The sequence below is a fragment of the Petromyzon marinus genome, chromosome 47 (assembly GCF_048934315.1).
Source record: "Petromyzon marinus isolate PM22_M1 ecotype Great Lakes invasive population chromosome 47, UKy_Petmar_22M1.pri1.0, whole genome shotgun sequence".
NCBI lineage: Eukaryota > Metazoa > Chordata > Hyperoartia > Petromyzontiformes > Petromyzontidae > Petromyzon > Petromyzon marinus.
The window spans coordinates 9,943,882-9,965,006 of record NC_133713.1 but is presented as its reverse complement, the minus strand read 5'-3'; positions in this window follow the sequence as shown (position 1 = coordinate 9,965,006).

Sequence of the window (21,125 nt, the reverse complement as noted above, 5' to 3'; positions counted from 1 at the left end):
TCACACACAGACTCACAAAGACTCACCCACAGACACACAAAGACTCGCCCACAGACACACACACACACCGGCTCACACACCGGTACGCACACACACTCACACACAAAGACTCGCCCACAGACACACACACACCGGCTAACACACCGGCACGCACACAGACTCACCCAGAGACACTCGCACACAAAGACTCGCCCACAGACACACACACACAGCCTCACACACAGACTCACAAAGACTCACCCACAGACACACACACCGGCTAACACACCGGCACACACACACAGACTCGCTGCGCGGAGGAGGGAGGGAGGAAGCCTCGTGGAGACGCGCGAGGACAACACGCACGGTGAGGCCGGTTCCACACTGCCCTCTCCGTGTCTCTCCGTGTGTGTCTCCGTGCGTGTGTCCGTGCGTGTGTCTCCGTGTGTGTGTCTCCGTTCGTGTGTGTGTCCGTGCGTGTGTCTCTCCGTATGTGTCTCTCCGTGCGTGTGTCTCCGTGCGTGTGTGTACCTGTGTGTACGTGTTGTGGGGAGCGGTGGTGTAGTGGTTAGCGCTACGCTATGAACCCGGCGACACGGGTTCGATTCCCGCTCACGGCCAACACGAGTGACGATTATCTTAACCGGTCCTGGGCCTCCCCTAGGTCGACTCAGCCTCAAATGAGTACCTGGTGCGATGCGTAAACATCGCCACTGGGGAGACAAAGGCGGCCGGGCGTGGTGTTGGCCACCCACCCCCTCGTGTACCGTGTCGGCCTTCATAGGTGCTCGCTAACAGCACTTGCCCCTACAGTCTGTGACAGGCTACACGGGGGATCTTTGTCTTTTATCATTGTGCACGTCGTCTGTGTGTGCACGTCTATCTCCGTGTGTGTGCACGTGTTGTGTGTGTGTACACGTGTGTGTACACGTGTGTGTACACGTGTGTGTGTGCACGTGTGTGTCTGTTTACACGTGTGTGTCTGTGTACACGTGTTGTGTGTGTGTCTGTGTACACGTGTTGTGTGTGTGTGCACGTGTGTCTTCGTGTGTGTGCACGTGTGTCTTCGTGTGTGTGCACGTGTTGTGTGTGTACACGTGTGTGTGTACACGTGTGTGTGTCTGTGTACACGTGTTGTGTGTGTGTGCACGTGTGTCTCCGTGTGTGTGCACGTGTTGTGTGTGTGTGCACGTGTTGTGTGTGTGTACACGTGTTGTGTGTGTGTACACGTGTTGTGTGTGTCTGTGAACGTGTTGTGTGTGTACACGTGTTGTGTGTGTGTGTACACGTGTTGTGTGTCTGTACACGTGTTGTGTGTGTCTGTGTACACGTGTTGTGTGTGTCTGTGTACACGTGTTGTATGTGTGTGTGTACACGTGTTGTATGTGTGTGTGCATAAGTGTAGCGATTAGCGCGCTGCGCTACGAACCCCAGCGACCCGAGTTGATTTCCCGCTCAGGGCCAACACCAGCGACGGATTATCTGAACCTGTCCCGGGCCTCCCTCTAGATCGACTCGGTCTCAAACGAGCACCCCGGTCCGGTGTGTAAACATCGCCACTGGGGGAGACAAAGGCGGTCGGGCGTGGTGCTGTTCACTGACCCCCTCGTGTGCCACAGTGCCGGCCTTCATAAGGTGCCCGCGAACGGCACTTGCCCCAGCAGTCTGTTACAGGCTACACGGGGGATCTTTGTCTTTGTGTGTGCTAGCTAACAGCACTTGCCCCAGCAGTCTGTTACAGGCTACACGGGTGATCTTTGTCTTTATGTGTGCTAGCTAACAGCACTTGCCCCAGCAGTCTGTTACAGGCTACACGGGGGATCTTTGTCTTTACGTGTGCTAGCTAACAGCACTTGCCCCAGCAGTCTGTTACAGGCTACACGGGGGATCTTTGTCTTTGTGTGTGCTAGCTAACAGCACTTGCCCCAGCAGTCTGTTACAGGCTACACGGGGAATCTTTGTCTTTGTGTGTGCTAGCTAACAGCACTTGCCCCAGCAGTCTGTTACAGGCTACACGGGGGATCTTTGTCTTTGTGTGTGCTAGCTAACAGCACTTGCCCCAGCAGTCTGTTGCAGGCTACACGGGGATCTTTGTCTTTGTCTCCGCGTGTCCTTTGTGCCTGTAGCGGCCTTCACAGGCGCTTGCTCGCTCACAGCACTCGCCCCACGGTCTGGTCACGGTTACACGGGGTGTGTGTGTGTCTGTCTGCATGTGTGTGTCTGTGTGTGTGTCTGTCTGTGTGTGTGTCTGTCTGTGTGTGTGTCTGTCTGTGTGTGTGGCTGTCTGTGTGTGTGTCTGTCTGTGTGTGTGTGTGTCTGTGTGTGTGGCTGTCTGTGTGTGTGTGTGTGTCTGTCTGTGTGTGTCTGTGTGTGTGTCTGTCTGTGTGTGTCTGTCTGTGTGTGTGTGTGTCTGTGTGTGTGTCTGTCTGTGTGTGTGTCTGTCTGTGTGTGTGGCTGTCTGTGTGTGTGTCTGTCTGTCTGTGTGTAATGCCTGGCTGTGTGCCTGGCTGTGTGTACTGCCTGGCTGACAGAGGAGGTGTTCAGGATAGTTGAGAAAAAGCGACAGGCCCACTGTCATCGGCTACAGAATCCCACGTCAGAGAATGAGGAGGCTTACCGCAGCCTTCGCTCGGAGGTTCGGAGAGCCGTGCGGTGCTGCAAGGATGGGTGGTGGTCGCGGGTTTTTGAGGAGATGGAGTCTGCCTCAGTGGCCCGCGATCACAAATCTCTATTTAACTCCATCAAAAAAGTAACCTGCAGCGCCACACCTAATTACCATCATTAGCGTAAAAAAGGTGATCCAATATCCGACCCCCAGGAACAAGTTTGCAGATTTGCTGAGCATTTCTGTGAGGTCCTGGGGGAGGGGAAATCTCTCAGCCAGGAAAACATCGTGGCACAAAGTGGGGATGACCCTGCTGAGGCTGCGGTGCCTCAAATATTGGAAGAAGTCACCCCCTGTGAGTGGCTGGCTGAGGTGCCATCTGTTGAGGAAGTACTGAAGGCGATCTGGAGTCTGAGACCAGGAAAGGCAGCGGGCAGAGATGATCTCCCAAGCGAAATGCTGAGGGAGGGTGGCGTTTGTGTACAGACTGCCCTATATGACATCATAACAACAGTCTGGACCACTGGACGGGTTTCGCAGGATTGGAAGGATGCCCTGGTGGTCCCCGTTTTTAAGAAGGGCACCCGCACAGACTGTAACAACTACAGGGGCATCTCACTCCTCAGTGTGCCGGGAAAGGTCCTGGCAAGGATTATTCAACATCGCCTTGCCAGGCACGCTGAGGAGAGGCTTGCGGAGCCCCAATGCGGTTTCAGGAAAGGGCGGTCCTGCACAGATGCCATATTTTCTGTCCGTCTGCTACTGCACAGGTGTAGGGAATTCCAGCAAGACCTACATCTCTGCTTTATTGACCTGGTCAAGGCCTATGATACCATCAGTAGGCCTGGGCTCTGGGTTGTTCTTCGTGCTTTTGGAGTCCCTGACCCTCTGCTCACGATCATTAAGACCTTCATGATGGTGAGCGGGCCCGGGTAAAACTACATGGCCGGGAGTCGGAGCCATTCCCTGTGCACCTTGGGGTGCGACAGGGATGTCCTCTGGCTCCCACATTATTTAACATCTATTTTGACCACTTAGTTCATGAAGCCTTCAATAGCTGTACTGGGGGAATCTCCATTTGGTACAGATATAATGGGAGGCTGATCGATGCCCGGGTGCCGTCAAGGGGTGGTTCCCTATTGCTCAACCACGTTATGTATGCCGATGATTTGGTAATAGCTGCTCATTCAGAGGAGGAGTTGGAGATGCTGCAGCTGAGACTGGAGCGTGCCACTAAGAGATGGGGCCTTACCATCAGCCCCACCAAAACTAAGCACCTGCCTGGGTATTTTGTACCATCGGACACTCCACCTTCACAACTCCCAATCAGTGATGGGGCAGTTGTGGAGAGAGTGGAGAGTTTCCCATACCTGGGCAGTGTGTTTATGACAGGCTCCAGTTTAACAGCAGAGGTCTCACTCCGAATCAGTCGAGCAGCAATATCTTTTCATCGGTTGCGTAACGCTGTGTGGAAGCTACCTGGTCTGTCGCTTCGCACTAAGCTTCAGGTCTTCTCGGCCACGGTCATTCCCTCCCTTCTCTACGCTTGCGAAACGTGGACCCCCCTAATGGAACACCTTCGCCGGTTAGAAACATTTAGGCTAGCCTGCCTACGATCCATCCTGGGTTAAACCAGGCTGGATTGTGTGAGGAGCTCACAAATCCTTGAAAGATCTGGGCAAGGTCCCATAGGTGAGCTCCTCCGGCACGCAAGGCTGCGTTGGCTGGGTCATGTAGCCCGCATGCCCAGCCACCGCATGCCGAAACAGCTTTTGTTTGGCCAGATCGAGGGGGCTAAACGGGCGCGGCACGGGCTAGAGAAAAGATGGAGTGATGTGATACAGGAGGACGTGGAGCTGAGTGGACTTGCCGATGACTGGTACCAGCGGTGTCAAGATCGGCCTCTGTGGAGGAGGCTCGTGAAGGACGCTACTGGGCAGTTGGAGGCAGTCGTCCTCCAACAACAACGGAGGGCGGAGGAGCGACGCTCACAACAACGAGCGGAGCGCCGGGTGGCTAAAGCACAGCAGGTTGGCACAGTAGGGGGCACAGGTGGTGCACCAGCCAGTTATCTCAGTCATCTTAGTCAGTCGACCCGTGGCACTTGGGTCTGCCCCGTGACCTCCTGCCTGCGGGCGTTTGACACTTCACGTGGCCTCAAGGTGCACATGGCCTGGCACAAGCGTCGTGGTGACGTCACCGCCACTTAGTGGCGAATGGCGGTTGTTGTTGTTGTCTGTATTTGTGTGTCTGTATTTGTGTCTGTATTTGTGTGTGTGTCTGTATTTGTGTGTGTGTCTGTATTTGTGTGTGTCTGTATTTGTGTGTGTGTCTGTATTTGTGTGTCTGTATTTGTGTGTGTCTGTATTTGTGTGTGTCGTTTGTATTTGTGTGTGTCGTTTGTATTTGTGTGTGTGTGTCGTCTGTATTTGTGTATGTGTCTGTATTTGTGTGTGTGTCTTTACGTGTGTGTCTGTGACCCTTTATCATTACGTCTGTTTTTAATGCCTCCTTGTGTCTGGCTGTCCACGTGTGTGTTCGTCTTCATGGCTGTCTGTGTGTCTGTATGACGCCATCTCCTTGCCTTTGTCACTGTGCGTCTGTCTTTATGCGTGTCGCTGTGTCTCCGTGTGTCTCCGTGTGTGTCTGCTTGTGTCTCGCTGCTGTTGTTTTTTCATCCGTGTGTTTGTCTCATTGTCTCGGCCACCTGTCTCGGTGTTAATTGTTTCATTGTCTTTGTCTCCGTGTCTCCCTTTGTGTATCCGAGTGTGTCCATCTTTCCGCCTCGCTATCTATCTTGGTATATTGTCTACGCGTCTCCCTCTCTGCGCATGTCTTAAGTGCGTGTCTTGTCATTTTTGTATCTCTGTGTCTGTACTTGTCTTTGCAGTCTGTACTGATGCATCTGTTGTGTATTTTAGTCGAGACATGTTGAGCCTCCAACTCTAATGTCTAGCTAGAATGTCTCCATCTTTCTGTATTTGTCTTTATACAAAACCCTACGTTGTGTCTACGCTGGATTGCCTGCTCCATTATATCTGATATCGCTCACTGGGAGGTCGCTGATTCTTTTCTGCTGCCCTCAATGTCTGGGAATCCCGACCACCCCCCCCTAGTCATCCATGGTATCGACTCCCTGGCCCACGTTCAATGACCTGGGGCATTAGTTTTCCCGTAGGGGGGCGATGATGATTGCTTTGTACAGTCCCAATTGAGTATCTTGCAGTGTCATTTTCGAATCCGGCATTTGTTTGAGTCTACAAGCGCACCCAGCAAAGGAACGTGGAATTTCCACCCCTGTCTTGGGCACAGCTCCATAATCACTGGAGTAGGGGGGACACTTTGACATTTTGACCTTGGCTTGATGATACGTAGTTTGTACATCTGTCTGGATACATGGTGTGAACAGCTTCATAGCTTCGTCTCTGCATCAGTCGGCCTGTCACAGCGTGCTCGCGAGTAATTTGCGTCACACAGGGTCCAGTGAGGGCTCAATCCTTCGGGAATAAATCGAGGACCCATGGTATTGAAGATGAAGCTATATTCATCCAGATGAATATCCGGCCGGGTGTGTGTGTACACGTGTTGTGTGTGCATACACGTGTTGTGTGTGTGCACACACGTGTTGTGTGTGTGCGCACACACGTGTTGTGTGTGTGCACACATGTGTTGTGTGTGTGCACACACGTGTTGTGTGTGTGCACACACGTGTTGTGTGTGTGCACACACGTGTTGTATGTGTGTGGGTGTACACGTGTTGTATGTGTGTTGCGAGTTCAAATCCTGGTTGGGGGGTTGACTCGGCCCATCATCCCTGTGGGGCCGATTGCTACCGTCACTTTTTTGGAGAAGTCAATGTTGGTTGTTCTATGGGGAGACTCGCCACTGCCATATGAACGTGGAATTTCCCCCACTGACCCCAGGGCTGTAAATGAGAAATGAGCACCGATGTCTCAATGTTTATTTCAGCAGGAAATTGCTTTGCATGTTTTGTGCAAAATCTAAGACCTTTAACCAAAATTGCATTTTTTTGGGCTTAGATCGTGTGAATATAAATGTGTCATAAACCCACCCAGGATCGCTTCTTCACAATTCTGGCAATCACCTGATGATGCTGGTGTAATCACCAGCGAATCGTCGTTAACTCAAATTGTAAATGTTGTGGGTTTACTCTCCGACACACCGGTGGTGCTGAAGTAGTACCTATATAACCACGTTCTGTTCACGTGACGGGTGGAGGTGGCTTCACGACACATTTATATTTCCGCAATCTAAGCCGCGTTTTAATGAATGTGGGAGAAAGTGCTTCGCTGTGGCTGGAGACTGCGTGAAGCATAGTGGAGCCGCCACAATCCTCGATTTGAAGCTATTTCTCTGAACCGAGCTCATGGATTGAGTAGAATAATCCAACTTATCATCATCATCGTCATCACGGTTCATGAGCAGGTAGCCCTCAGATTTACACTGCACGTTTCATCACTTGTTTCCAAAATACACAAATTCCATTACAGTCGCAATTTTGCCGCTTTCTATTATTCTTTCTCAGTGTCCTCCTACACGAACACCATCGTCTTTGTTTTTTTCCACATTAATCCTCAAGTCCTGCATCCTTTTCTGACCCATTTAGCGTATGAAAACTTTCCTGCGGTATTACGCAACTTTCTTCCATCAGATGTGTAATCCAACGTGGGTGTCTATGTACATATACTCCTGTAATTAGAAACGTGGAGGGACGGGCGTTCTCACCATTCCGAGTGCCGGCCAAGACCGGATTTATGTGTCATTTACAAAATGTCATTTCATAGGCGTCCAAAATTTACTTTTCGGATAATGTCGGGTGATTATCTGTAACCCCTTTCGAAGGTCATTAAAAAATAATGGAGTTTCAAATTTACGTTTTGGGGGCTTGCTTTTCTCAGCCGTCTTGAGATGTTGATTTTGGGTATCAGGGGAGCATGGAGTGGTGACTGTGAGTGGATTGGTGAGTGGTGTTAGGTGAGGTTGTCAGTCAATTGGTGGGTGGTGAGTGTCTCAGGTGACGGGCAGGTGAGTGTAGTGTATCTGGTCATTGTCTAGGGAGGAATGAGTGTTTGGTGAATATCTGGTGACTGGTGAGTTTCTGGTGAATGTATTAGGAAACTGGCTAGCGTTGTGCCTGGTGTGTGGTGAATGTGAGAGTTGAGTGTCAGGTGAGTGGTGAGTGTTGGGTGAGTTGGAGTGATGAGAGTCAATTACCCCTTCCATAGAGGACAGGTTGCCCTGCAGTTTATATATCCGCCATGTGTGTGAAATTACCCAACTATGCTGAACGTACACAAAGACAAACATAGACAAAGATCCCCCGTATAGTCTTAACAGACTGTTGGGGCAAGTGCTGTTAGCGAGCACCTATGAAGTCCAGAACGGCACACGAGGGGGTGGGTGGCCAGCACCACGCCGGCTTTGTCTCCGTAGTGGCGATGTTTACACACCGCACCAGGTACTCATTTGAGGCTGAGTCGACCTAGGGGAGGCCGAGGACCGGTTCAGATAATCATCACTCGTGTTGGCCGCGAGCGGGAATCGAACTTGGGACGCCGGGTTCGTAGCGCAGCGCACTAACCGCGACACTACCGCTCCCCCCACACGACACACAGACACGCACGGACTTTCATTGCTATCCACATTCATTGCGCGCAATTCCGCACTGAAAGCCTCTACATTGAAATGCTCTCAACGAATGCTTCTGGCCCCTTTTGTTTGAATCGGAGGAGCCCTTTTTAGAATAACAATAAAAACCACAACCCCCCCCCTCCCAGGCATCCCATAGCCAACACCCCCAACCTTAGAATTAGCCCTCACCCCAACCTCACAGCACCCCCTATTCACAAGAAAACCTCCCTTTGCTCCCACATTCCTACCCCCCCTCCACAAGAACAACCTCACAATTGGAGGTGTCTCGGAGGGCTGCCGTTCCAGAGTCCGCTGAGCAAGGCACCGAGATTGCAATCCCGAGCTCGAATCATCGGTTTCGTGCGAACTCCGGCCGGGTTGAACTGATTTTAAGTGTAGCAAGTTGATGTCCTTGGCCCGGTCACCAGAAACTGTTTGCACACACACACACGCGCAACAAGCCAGCCCCCTCCCTTCACCTAAAATATGCTTTTCACTGAATGGGGATTATCCCGTCTCGAAGAACTAAAGCTCCAATGTTTGTTAAACTGCACAGAGCCACGAGAATATGATACGCCGCTAAATCACAGCGTACATTCGGCAATCGTGCGTATAAATGCGTCAGAAAGTAAAACGTGCATAAGACATCGCAGCTATCACGATTCTCACCTGAAGACGAACGCTTGTGTTGCGTTCGAAGCGTCGTGATTTATTTTATTTTATTTCTACCTTATGTGACTTATGGATTCCTGCAGTCACGAAAGCTTCAAATCAAGATGACATGTACACGTCTGCGTAAATGTATTTCAGTATTCGTTCTCGGGCGCTTTGGCAGTCCAATGCTGGATGAAGGCTACGCCATTGCTATGTCGGTCGCGACGGATGTTTGACCATACTTCACCATGCTGGTTCAGTGTGGGCTGGGGAAGAGAAGGTTATTGAGCGGTTCAGAGCCAGCTAGAATATTACCCGCCGCACCGATGCTAGACCTGCCCGAAAATTGAACTCAGATCTCCAGGGTTTGATGGCACAGTAAGGCAATCACCGCGCCATGCATGGTACGGTGAGTCTTAATGCGATTTCACCAAAGCACAAGCGTCTAAAGCTCAAGGCAAATTATAAGCAGAGCCGTGCAAGTTTAGACGAGACACATGAAACGTTTGATTGTGTCTGCTCATCCTCCGTTAATCTTCCCTTTAATGATTTTGTGTGAATGTCGTCATACTCTCTGGTTCTTTCGGTCAAGTCACGTAGGCATAAAACAGAATACAAAAATAAATCACGACGTTTCGATTGCGGCACAAGCAATCGTCATCAGGTGGGAACACCACGGCAATAATTGTTTTTAGCTGGAGTGGGAGAGAGATGCCGTGGTAAGAGGTTATATAGGCAAGAGAGGGTGGAGGGGCAAGGGCGGGGGGTAGGGGGAGGGGAGCTGGGGGGGGGGGAAGTGGGCGGGGCTGGAAGTGGGCGGGGCTGAGAGCTGGGGATGCGCGGGGGGGGGTGCAACAACAATGCCACTGCAGCAGCAATGCCAATAAAGCCAACAATGCCACTGCAACAACAACGCCACTACAGCAGCAATGCCAATAAAGCCAACAATGCCACTGCAGCAGCAATGCCAATGAAGCCAACAATGCCACTGCAGCAGCAATGCCAATGAAGCCAACAATGCCACTGCAACAACAATACCACTACAGCAGCAATGCCAATGAAGCCAACAATGCCACTGCAACAACAATACCACTACAGCAGCAATGCCAATAAAGCCAACAATGCCACTGCAGCAGCAATGCCAATAAAGCCAACAATGCCACTGCAGCAGCAATGCCAATGAAGCCAACAATGCCACTGCAACAACAATACCACTACAGCAGCAATGCCAATGAAGCCAACAATGCCACTGCAACAACAATACCACTACAGCAGCAATGCCAATAAAGCCAACAATGCCACTGCAGCAGCAATGCCAATAAAGCCAACAATGCCACTGCAGCAGCAATGCCAATGAAGCCAACAATGCCACTGCAACAACAATACCACTGCAGCAGCAATGCCAATAAAGCCAACAATGCCACTGCAGCAGCAATGCCAATGAAGCCAACAATGCCAATGAAGCCAACAATGCCACTGCAACAACAATGCCAATGCAGCAACAATGCCAATGCAGCCAACAATGACACTGCAGCAGCAATGCCAAACGCTGGGGGTGCAATTAACTCGGCAAAATAGACTAGTGCCCGGCAAATATGACGGAACAACCATAAACAGATGAGGTTTTACCTGGTTAATAACATCCTTCCAATGTCTTCTTTGGTTCTTTCGGTAAAGTCACGTAGAATGAGAATAAAATAATAAAATAAGACAATAAAATTCTCACGACGTTTCGGCCACAACACAAGTGGCCTTCTTCAGGTGACAGTTCTGTTCTTTCACCTGAAGAAGGCCACTTGTGTTGTGAGAATTTAATTGTCTTATTTTATTTTATTATTTTATTCTCATTCTACGTGACTTTACCGAAAGAACCAAAGAAGATGAATCCTTGCAGTCACGAAAGCTTTAAATCGAAATCCTTCCAATGCTTGCTCAATTTGTATACATCTTCTCGGTTGAAGTTATGTCTATGTTTATATATCTGGATGGCTTCATGAACAAACCTTTGATAGTAGCCCGAAGGTTTGCAGAGTACCTTGGTCTCGGAAAAAAACAATATCGTGCGAGCCCACTGCGTTATAACAATGGTCAGCTACGGCAGAGGTATTGGTTCTGCCGTATTTCAGATCTGCCTTGTGTTCGCGAATACGGTCCGAGACATGTCGTTTCGTTTCCCCAATGTAACAGCCACCGCAGGCACAACTTAGTTGGTAAACTCCAGGATATTGCATGTCAGGAATGACATCCTTCACAGATGGGATTAGATCACGGATTTTGTGTACTGTATTGAATCGGACCTGGATCTTGTGTTTAAGATTTTGGAAATCTTTTTGGTCACACCTGCTATGTATGGTAAAGTGATGGTTTTGATCGTCAGGGGGTTGTTTCTCCATGGTTGGAGAAACAGCTTTGCGAATAATGTGGTCTGAGTACCCATTCATCTTGAGGGCCTGGTGTACGTGGTTCAGTTCACTGGCTAGGTGGTGTTGGTCGGAAATGCAGTGGGCCCTATGGTGCAGTGTTTTGATGAGGGAATTCTTCTGTGCCGGATGGTGGTGGGAATCAGGTTTCAGATAGGAATCTGTGTGGGTGGCTTTCCTGTAGACAGTGACCCAATGAGCCATCATGCCTCTTCTCAAACAAAACATCCAGGAAGGGTAGCTTACCATCCCTCTCCACTTCCATGGTGAATTTGATGGATGGGTGTATGGAATTGATGTGGTTGAGGAATTGGTTCAATGCTGGCAGGCCATGTGGCCAAATGACGAAAGTGTCATCCACATATCTCTTCCACAAGGAAGGACGTAGGGTGGATGTCTGGATGGCATCTGTTTCAAATTTCTCCATGAACACATTCGCTATCACTGGTGATAAGGGGGAACCCATGGGGGTACCTTCATTATGTTTGTAGACAGTACCATTCCAGGTGAAGTAAGTGTTGGTAAGGCAGTGTCTAACCAGAGTAGGTACATCAGGATTCAGTCCATGTTGGACTAAGTCTTCAATTATTGCTAAGGTGTCAGGTACAGGGACCTTGGTGAACAGAGAAACTACATCAAAGCTGATGAGCAAATCATCTGGGAACAGTTAAATCCCCTTGATTAGAAAGACCAAGTGAGCTGAGTTACGTACTGCTGATGTAGGCTTGCCCGTGAATGGAAGCAAGGTATCAGAGAGAAAACGTGCCAGTTTGTAGGTAGGTGAGTTGATAGTGGAAACGATGGGCCGTAGTGGAGTACCTTTTTAATGGATTTTTGGAAGACCATAGAATCTGGGTGGTCTAGCAGCAGAAGGTTTTAGGGAGAGCCGTTTGATTGGTTCGATTAGGGAAGTCGAACTGGTAATGATATTGTTGGTTTTTGTAGCCAGGCGGTTAGTAGCATCCTTGTTAATTTTGGTGTAACTGCCATCATTAAGAAGGTCCTGGATTTTGTTGTTGTACGTGGTTTTATGATTACAGTAGCATTGCCCTTGTTGGCTGAGATAATGACTGTCATCTCTCTTTATTGTATTTTGTGATGTTCAAATGTCGTCATATACGATCAGACACTCATAACTACTCCAAAAATATGTATTTTTCCACACAAAAAATTCAAAAATTGTTGACCTACCTAATCGGAAAGGCGCTCAGTTTTAAGATTCCGTTCTTTTTTACTAGAAAGAACACTAATTTATGAACTTAATACTCTGAGGGGAAGCTCCTGTCTTTTACTGTCCTCAAATTATTCAGATTTGAGCATCATAGAATAAAAAAAAGAAATTCTTCGTTAAAAACCGCTTGAGTCGGAAATATCTCAAACAATCACAGAATAATGGTTCTCGCTTTCATTTTATTTGCCGCTTAACGCTTTCAAACTAAGAAACCGGCAATATATTTTGAACGGTTTCTGAAGGACACCATGCACATTAACATGTTTGTGGGGCACTTAAAATCGAGATTTGGAGGCCTTAAAATGAAAAGTCACGGATTTTTAAATTGTTCTGTTGGTTATGTCAAAAGCTACCTGTGTACCACATTTCAGCTTCCTAGCTTGTCGAGAAGTACCCTAGAGGATTTTGAGACATACAGATAAATGTTTTTATTTATATAGATGACTGGGATATGTGTGTGTGTGTGCGCGCATGCGTATCTATGTCATTCGGTCGGTCCTTTAGACCCAGGTGCGTATGAATGTGCATGTGAGTGCATATCCGTTGTATAGGGGAAGTGGTAATATGGTGCTTAGTGCACGGTCCTGGGCCAGCCCTTCGCGAGCATTAAATGCGGGTACCTGATGCGATGTGTGTAAACATCAGCACTGGGGAAGCAAAGGCGGCCGGGTGTGGTTCTGGCCACACAACGCCCACTCGTGCACTGTATTGACCTTAATAGACGCCCCCGTGCAAAACTTTCTCCAGCAGCCTTTAAGGCTATACGGGGGATCTTTGTCTTTGTTGTTTACGCGCGTGTTTCTGCGCGTGCTAAACGCGTGCATTCGTGGGCATCATGTCGGTATGCGTGTGCGGTTGTTGAGTGCTTGGTTGTTTGTTTGAATAGGCCCCCCAGCACGTGGAGCGGAACGTCGGACATTGTGCCAAACAGCACTCGGTACAACGCAACCAGGGGTCAAAGAGCTGTGCAGCACAGCTGCACAAATAACTTAGCTGAGTGTTGCTTCTTTGTCCCGGATTGAATTGAAAAAAAAACGAAGTTGACATGATGGTTAACGTGAGAAACCCCGGTTTAATTGCGGGCAGCTGACGAAACCTGGATTGGAATTTGGGATCTCAGTAGTGCTGACTCAACACTGACACCTAAAACCTCCAACTCCCTCGATTGTAAAACCTAATAGAACTAAGCAGATGAATAGACTCTCAGGCAGAGTATTGATCAAAGGCACGATCGTCATTCCGTTGAGTATATCATTTCAGCGTCTTTTATTTAGACTGTGAAGAGCCCACTTAGACTCATTAGCTGTAAAACCGAGACATGGATAAGAGTGGGTACGCGTGTAGAATTGCGTGCGTCTTTCTCTCGTTCGGTTTGTCGAATGAGTGGCTGCCGACTGGTGGGATGTCACGAGCAGTCATCGGGTGGAGGAGACTGGCCTCCGCCATGGGAAGGTGGAATATCCACCGCTGGCTTTGCACCGCCCTGGAGATTAGCGCCGCCAAAGGAGGAAGACTAGCGATGGGCCCAGTTCGTGAAGCGTCTTTTGGGTGCGATTCCGCCGATGCGAGGCCGCTTTGTTTGACATCGTCCGACCGTCGTGCGCATGCGGTCATCGCAATAATCACCTTCATAAGAACATGACCACCATTGTCATCAATATTGTCATCATTGTCATCGCTGTGGTTTGCGTTGGGCGTAGCTGCCAATCATTTGACGCAAGACAAACGGCATCCATAGCACGCGCAATTTGCATGTTGTACGCGTGTCTCTCCTTTCTGTGTGTCAGATGCACTGCAGCCCTATTGGTCAGCTCCGTTTGTGGGCAGAAATAGCATCATGACATCATGATGCTGGTGCCAGCACAAGCTTACCCCTCCCCCAGCCGAATGATTTGCTGCCGGGCTGGGTGTGCAGTGGTGCCATGCCCATTCCTCCGGGTAAATTGGTGGCCTTCCCCGACAGTGTTGTGATTACAACAACACATGGCCTTTTGACGGACAAGCTATACGACGAGTAATAATGTATAAGTTCTATGTCAAGCCGCGGGGGGTTTGTTTGACGATGCTGGTCTGTGCGGGTAGGTGTAATGGTGGGGGTCCAGGGCCGATTCAGATACAGCTGCTGACCTTCAAGGCACTCGATGGGTTAACCCCGCAATATTTACGGGAACTTACCCATGTTTATACTCCGACGAGGTCCTTGAGATCTTCGGATCGTCTCCTTTTTGGCTTGGGCCACGTAATTATTTGGGTCAAATGTGTGTCATTAAGACTCTGCACCACTCAATACAGCCAAACGAAATGAAATCCTCACGTGTACAAGCGTTTCATGTGCCAGATATTATTGTTGAGCTCACAGGGAAGGTGACGAACGGCAAATGTAACGACGTAAAGTTGGGCCCGGATCATTACGTGGCACGACCCAAAAATCAACTACAAATTAAATGTAAGTAAAAGATTAACCTTAAACATTTTTTTTTTACCACGTAAAACACCCGCTGAGCTATAAAGCTCTTTTTCAGAAGCGACCTGGCCACAAATGATAGCTCAATGAAGTGGCTTATCACGTGGAAATGTATAGATGCCACATACTCTTAAACGCACGTTGATTCTAAATGTGGAGGGAAAAACCCGGAGAAAATCCACCCGACCACGGGGAGAGAGAGACACGCAAACACCAAATATACAGCAGGCGTCAGGGTCGGGATCGAACCCGCGACCTCCTGTATACCAGGCGAGGGAGTTAACCTCTCGCCACCATGGCGATATTAAAATGAACACCCTGGCACGAGTGATATATTTTAATTGTAAAACCTAGCAAACGTCCACGGACTGGATAGAGGTGACTTTGGGAGCCCCCCTCACCACGCTTGCGTGTGGCCAAAGAGCCGCACTGTGAAATTAACACATATCGACTCCGCTACCCCGATAGCTTGTGTTTAAGGGCCATTAGCACAATCGATCGCCGATTCACCGCGTGTGGCCCTTGTTTATATCTATTCTCATTCTGCTGTTTAACGTCATTTTACAAGTCGCTTTATTTGACGCGTGTTCGGACGGTTTTGACGTCGTCGCAAATGGTACGGCATGCCCCTGCCTTCGCTTGCTTCCTTCCGCTGGAGCCTGCCACTCTCGCAGTGAGATCACCATCGTCAGATTCTGGATTCACTTCATCCGTCCACCCATCGCAAGCCCCTCTTCCTGATTACAACTATGTGGCTTTTTTTGTTGTTGCTACTTTCTATTCCATACCTCCAAGTTGTTTACCCTATCCTCATCCAAGCTGCACACGTGTCCCGCCCATCGCGATCGTCTCTTCTTGGTTAACATCCCTCCTTCAGAGCACATGGAGCTTCCCGATTACGTCTACAAATGCTTTACTGCCGCACTCTGTTCCAGTCATCCAGGTTGCTCGACCCTATCCTCCTCTACCCTGCACAACGCGTCCCACCCATCGCAGCCCTCCACCTCCCGGTTACTTCCAGAGACACATTCTTCCCATGCTCTTGCTCCTCCCAATCTCCGACTTGTTTATCGTATCCCTCGCGTGACAATTCCGGCTATCTTCCACCGTGCAACCGCACGCACACCCAAGGCCAGCAGGACATTTTCCCCGGTGCCTTTTTTTTTCCAGTGCCAACGCCGCGTGGATGGATTCGTGCAGCATTTTAAATGCACGCGCATTTCAACGGACTGTCCAGTGGGCATATGCATTGCATAGAGAGGCAGGCAGTCAGTGATGGGTACAAAAAAAAAACCTATAATTCGAATTAATTATTAATGATGTATTGTTATTATTTATTTAAGCAGGTCTGTAAGCTGCATTCAATTGCAAACCATCCAAGTGGCATTCCGAGTATTCTGAGAGGTGTACCTGCATTCGGAGGCTTACACGTGCACGGGTCGTTCAGAGTTGCGTTTGACCGCACGCCGCCAGCTCCTCGCTGTGACAAATGTGCGGAAGATCAATGGTTGTTGTTGTTGTTGTTTGTGTTTGTTTGAGGCGTCCGTCGGTGCCTCTGTTATTTGGGACGCTGCAAGCCCTGGCTGCTACTGCTGCTGCTCCTCCTCCTCTCCCCCCCCCCTCCTCCTCCTCCTTCTTCTTTAGCCACGACAGCCACGGTGTGGTATCATTACCTGCTGATGCAATCGTTTTAATTTATAAGATGTTTTTCTGCCCAATTAATGACGGCTTGCCTTCATTGTGGGAGTGAAACCGGAGGTCCCGGTGAAAATCCGCGTGGGCAACCAACGCTCCAGGCCCCCTCGTACAGATGGCAATGGGTGGCGATTAGTCCACTTGCTGTACTGCCTCCTCCTGGCAAGCCCTGGGGGGTAAGGCGCCTCCTCCTGACGCCCACACGTGCCAAGGGAGTTTAGCGACGCCTTTGCGGTGACCCACCAACCCTGTCTGCTGCTGCTGCCGCCGCCACCACCACCGCCGCCACCACCACCGCCACTGCCACCACCACCGCCGCCACCACCACCGCCGCCACCACCACCGCCACTGCCACCACCACCGCTGCCACTGCCACCACCGCCACTGCCACCACCGCCACTGCCACCACCACCGCCACCACCACTGCCACCACGACCACCACCACCGCCGCCACCACCACCACCACCGCCACTGCCACCACCACCATGATCACCGCCGCCACTGCCACCACCACGACCGCCGCCGCCACCACCACCAATGCTGCCGCCACCACCACTGCTGCCGCCGCCACCACCGCCGCCCGGCTTAGAGAGAGTGCGACGTGTGGGGGAAAGGGCCGCTTCGTCTCTGGGCCAATTGATCTCGTCGGCAGGGCCTGTCGATACACGGCAGTCACGCTTGAGATCAGGCGCCGCGTTTGATCCGTCTGCGACGCCAAGTATATGGACAGGTTTCGGATTGAAGACCGTCTGATTTCGGATTTTCAGACACTTTTTTTTCTTGGGGGGGGAAGGAAAAATTTAGGATCTTCTGCGTTTTTTTCTCTCTCTGTCTAAAATGTTCAGATCGTTGACATCGCAGGCCGTGTCTCGAGTGACGGTCACGTGACGCCGCACGACACTGCAGAAGTGACGTCTCTTCAGGTTGTTCGAAGCAATCCAAAAAAACTAAAAACGACAGCCATAATAGGGCCTCATTTTCGGTAACGTACCTCAATAGGGTTACCGTTGGTACGGCTATTTTAATACACACAATAGACAGGAAGGACAAGATCAAAGGGCTCGCGTAATGCATAATGCACATGCATCATGTACGTTGACTCAGTAATCAAACCCCCACCCCTCCACTTTGCACAAGAGCGCAGAAGCGTGGCCACCACATCTACGCCTCTATATAAGGAACGAAATAGGTGGACTTCTCCACAAATCTGGCTGTCGCCTGATGAAGCCGGTTGTAATTACTGGCGAAACGTCGTACTCGGATTGTAAACGTTGTGGCTTGGCTCTCCACCACACCGGTGTTGCTGTGCTAGTGACGAATTGGCCACGTTCTGCTTACGTGACAACCCTTACTAGTTGGCCGTGTCGGGTGGTGGCGGCGGGCTTTAACAACACATTGATATATTTACGCGATCTAACCCAAAAAAAAAACTCTCATGGATTTATTGCTTCTTTTCCGGATGAACACGAAAATGCGCGGGGCGCATCTCTTAATGCCCAGCGTAACGACGGCACCACAGCCGGGTGTAGCTGCTGGCCGCGCAGCGGACTCGGCAATGCAGCGCTCGCCCGCCTTCCGATGCAATCTCCCTGGCAGTTGGAAGGATGGGCATTGTTTATTCGCTTTTATTCCCGTGACCATTCCTCACGGTGTCACGGTGTAAGCAATTGATATGACCCTCCTGCGGACGAGATCATCAGTCTCGACCACAGGGCCGTTAGCCTTAATTTGCAGTGAGAGACGGGAAGAGGAATGCATGGATCAAGAGAGAAAACAAGGTATTATATATAATATATGTTTTATGTATATGGGCTGCTCAGAAAAGTTAAGTGGGTTTGGCCACCTTGCGAGAAGGGCATCAATTATTCACGGGGTGGTCATGCAATGCGCAGACATGTTGTTGGAAGCGTGTTTTGAACACACAGCTGCGGTTTGGTGATGCGTTTCGTGATGAAGATACTTTCATTTTACACAGCCTCATTTTATATAGTGGATGTCTTGATTCTGTCCAATCTTCTCTGCCTTGTTTATAAATTCCCGCCTTGTTCGTAGTGGCTGTATCGCAATTTCAGCCTTGTTTGTATCGGCCTCATCATTTATGTTTCCGCTGTCGACGTCGTTTTCAATGGGGTTGTTTAAACGGATTTAAATGAAATCTCAACCGCGTGGGTTCACGCCGACCGACGTCACGCCGCCGACGTCACGCTCCACGATTGGTCGCCACACGAGTGTCCAGAGGCGGACTTACCCACGCACGTTTCCTGTTCGCACGCGAGCTTCATCCAACAATCAATCTTCACGAATGGAATTGAATATCGCGTTCACCTACCTTTGCGCTTTTCATTTTGGAAGTTGCGTGCCTAAAGTGCCCTTCCTCTAAGTCCGTGGTTCTTCTGCACAGTCCTGGGTGTGCGAGATGCCCTCTCTCGGGGGGGGGGGGGTGCCCTCTCTCGGGGGGGGGTGCCCTCTCTCGGGGGGGGGGGGGCGACACGTGGCCAGATATTTTTTTTATTTTAGAAGGTAAAATAATCGAAAACACAAATGAAGCACGGGTACGTGAGTAGAAGTACTCTGGTTCATCAAACCCCTACGTATTTATTAACATTATGCATATTTTTGTTCAATGTATAATGTTAATAATAAAAAAGGGGGGTGCGAGGCTGCAGTCGAAGTTTAAGAACCACTGCTCTCAGTGAGCCATTCGGGTTTCGGGTCGATGGTCATCATCAGGGTACTTTTCTCCCCCCCCCATCCACTGCATGAATGACAATCGCGTCCAGGATAAAATACGGCAGAGCCGTCGGTAATGGCTACACGTCCCCTGATGAAAGGCACCGAAGCAATATTAACATTTCTACTTTTCGTAATCGTGCTAATGTACGGTGCGAAGATGTACACGGCCGCATATTCTCCGGATTATAAGACGCTCCAGGATGTAAGAATGTACCCCACAGTCTTGATTTGAAGCTTTCGCGACTGCAGGAATCCATACTCTTTGGTACCTTTCGGTAAAGTCACGTGGGTAGAAAAATAAAATAAAAAATAATAGATCACGACGTTGCGATCGCAACGCAAGAAATCGTCATCAGGCCGGACGATGATTGCTTGCGTTGCGATCTGTTTTATGTTCTACCTACGTGACTTTACCGAAAGAACCAAAGAGTATGTACCCCAGTGTAAATACATCTAGACGCATCCGGTCACACTCAATTCTAATATTCACCTCCCCCCCCCCAAACTATTGCTTTCAAATACCAGAGGAAAACATGTTTTTTTGTTCATGCCATATACCGCTATTTTATATATTTAAGTTGTAAATTACGGTGCTTTGTTATCTTTCGGTGAAAGGTGGAGTGATAAAATATATTATTGTTGTTATCTGGAGGATGTGGTAGTCAAATACTGTACACTATCAGGTTCTGATAAATTAAAGTTGCTTAATCTTTGACAGCTGTGCTAAAGATTGGCCTATGCCTTATCAATATATTGTGCTACTCCAAGCACGGTTATTGTAAAACTGCCCTGTAACGTAATGTTTATTCTGCCCTACCTAGGGTTCAGGTTGGGTCAGGCTACACTGGTGCTTAGGGTTCAGGTTAGGTGAAGCTACACTGGTGCTTAGGGTTCAGGTTGGGTCAAGCTACACTGGTGCTTAGGGTTCAGGTTAGGTGAAGCTACACTGGTGCTTAGGGTTCAGGTTAGGTCAGGCTACACTGGTGCTTAGGGTTCAGGTTAGGTCAGGCTACACTGGTGCTTAGGGTTCAGGTTAGGTCAAGCTACACTGGTGCTTAGGGTTCAGGTTAGGTCAAGCTACACTGGTGCTTAGGGTTCAGGTTAGGTCAGGCTACACTGGTGCTTAGGGTTCAGGTTAGGTCAAGCTACACTGGTGCTTAGGGTTCAGGTTAGGTCAAGCTACACTGGTGCTTAGGGTTCAGGTTAGGTCAGGCTACAGTGGTGCTTAGGGTTCAGGTTATGTCAAGCTACACTGGTGCTTAGGGTTCAGGTTGGGTCAAGCTACACTGGTGCTTAGGGTTCAGGTTAGGTCAAGCTACACTGGTGCTTAGGGTTCAGGTTGGGTCAAGCTACACTGGTGCTTAGGGTTCAGGTTAGGTCAAGCTACACTGGTGCTTAGGGTTCAGGTTGGGTCAAGCTACACTGGTGCTTAGGGTTCAGGTTGGGTCAAGCTACACTGGTGCTTAGGGTTCAGGTTGGGTCAAGCTACACTGGTGCTTAGGGTTCAGGTTGGGTCAAGTTGCACTGGTGCTTAGGATTCAGGTTAGGTCAGGCTACACTGGTGCTTAGGGTTCAGGTTGGGTCAAGCTACACTGGTGCTTAGGGTTCAGGTTCGTTCATGCTACACTGGTGCTTAGGGTTCGGGTTTGGTCAAGCTACACTGGTGCTTAGGGTTCAGGTTGGGTCAAGCTA